The sequence below is a fragment of the Tachyglossus aculeatus genome, chromosome X1 (genome assembly GCF_015852505.1).
Source record: "Tachyglossus aculeatus isolate mTacAcu1 chromosome X1, mTacAcu1.pri, whole genome shotgun sequence".
Lineage (NCBI taxonomy): Eukaryota > Metazoa > Chordata > Mammalia > Monotremata > Tachyglossidae > Tachyglossus > Tachyglossus aculeatus.
Genome location: NC_052101.1, coordinates 132,963,804 through 132,965,775, shown reverse-complemented (window position 1 = coordinate 132,965,775; position 1,972 = coordinate 132,963,804). Strand labels below are relative to the sequence as shown.

General features: G+C 46.6%; 1 non-coding gene across 1 annotated transcript; it reads left to right on the top strand.

The window, feature by feature from the left end:
- Positions 1-1,130: 1,130 nt before the first annotated feature.
- Positions 1,131-1,268, top strand: LOC119920071. The gene has a single exon (XR_005447838.1). It is a non-coding gene; the product is annotated as a small nucleolar RNA SNORA7 (small nucleolar RNA).
- Positions 1,269-1,972: the final 704 nt, after the last annotated feature.

Genomic DNA, 1,972 nt, shown 5'->3' with positions numbered 1-1,972 from the left:
AAGCCATATCCTTCTGACTCCCAGGCCTGTGCTCTATCCACCAGGACAGGCTGACCTCTGGAGCCCAAGAATGTGGGAGTGAGTCTGCCAGTACTTCAATCCACTGGGATTCCCACCGGCCCCTGCTCTGGCCCAGGGAAGGACTCAAATGATGACAGAGATATGAGGCTTCTCCTCTCTGATTTAGCATCTTCATTGCCTTTTCTATGTTTGCTTCATCTTTCCTTAGGGGTCTGTTGCTCCCTCACTCCCTCCCCACCTCATTTCGAGATGACAAACTCCTTCAGGGACAGGGACCATATCTAGACTGTCTGGGAAGCAGCGTGGGCTAGGGGAAATAGACCAGGCCTGGGAGTCAGAGGACCTGGGTTCTAATCGCGGCTCTGGCTGGTACCTGCTGTATGAACTTGGGCAAGTCACTTAATTAGCCAATCAATCTGTGCTATTCATTGTTCTTTATTATTTATTATTAACTTCTCTGGGCCTCAGTTCCCTCATCTGCAAAATGGAGATTCAATCAATCAATTGTATTTATTGAGCTCTCACTGTGTGCAGAGCACTGTACTAAACTCTTGGGAGAGTACAGTATAATAATGGCGATGATGATGATGGTATTTGTTAAGCATTTACTACGTCTATGCCTAGGTCTCCTGGCAGACTCCAGGAGGCCTTCCCAGACTGAGCCCCCTCCTTCCTATCCTCCTCCTCCCCCTCCCCATCTCCCCCGCTTTACCTCCTTCCCCTCCCCACAGCACCTATATATATGTATATATGTTTGTACATATTTATTACTCTATTTATTTATTTTATTTGTACATATTTATTCTATTTATTTTATTTTGTTAATATGTTTTGTTTTGTTGACTGTCTCCCCCTTCTAGACTGTGAGCCCGCTGTTGGGTGGGGACTGTCTCTATATGTTCCCAACTTGTACTTCCCAAGTGCTTAGTACAGTGCTCTGCACACAGTAAGCACTCAATAAATACGATTGAATGAATGAATGAATGAATGAATGAATGAATGAATGGCAGGCCAGGGACCCCTTGTTGTAGCAAAATACTTCAGGGCCCCTGAAATCCCTGGACTCCCCTCTTGGAATATTTCGTATTTGTGGTAAGAGTGATCACAGCCCCCTCTCAGGGTCGCACCTGGAGAGCTTCCAGTACTCTACCAGTCTCGACAATGGGAGGGAGAGTCAAGCAGAGATCTGCCCATTCCATTCCTAGCTTGACCAGTGGCTAGTGAGTGGAAGGCAATCTGCTACAAGTCAAAACCCACCTGTGCTGGGCAGCAGTGGCATGGGGGAGAGTCAAAGGTGGATACTCGAGTTTACTGCGTGGAAGGAGGCAATGGTAAACCACTTCCATATTTTTACCAAGAAAGCTCTATGGATACACTACCAGAACGATTGCAGGTGGCTATGGGGCGTTCTGGGAGAATGTCCATTCATTCATTCAGTCATTTATTGAGCACTTACTGTGTGTGCAGAGCACTGTACTAAGTGCTTGGAAAGTACAATTTGACAACAGAGACAATCCCTACCCAACAATGGGCTCACAGTCTAGAAGGGGGAGACAGACAACACAACAAAACAAGTAGATAGGTGTCAATACCATTAAAATAGATAAATAGAATTAAAGATGTGTCCAAGGCTCCTCTATGGGTTGGAGACAACTCAACAGCAAAAGACAAGACAGTGATCTTAGCATTTCTTTATTGCTGAATATATGCAAAGCACAGTACTAAGCACCGGGAATGAAATACGTAGATGAGATAGAGACATGATCCCTGACCCCAAAGGGCTCACAATTGAAGCATGGTGGTGAGGGCCGGGGGGAGTAGAGTGGGGACAGGGGTAGGAGGGTTAATGGCAGGAGTCACAGCAGTGGCCCTGGCAGTGACCTTATCAAAGTAAGTGACCCTCTAGCCCGTGAGATCCTTCCTTAGACTGTAAGCTCCTTGTGAGCAGGGA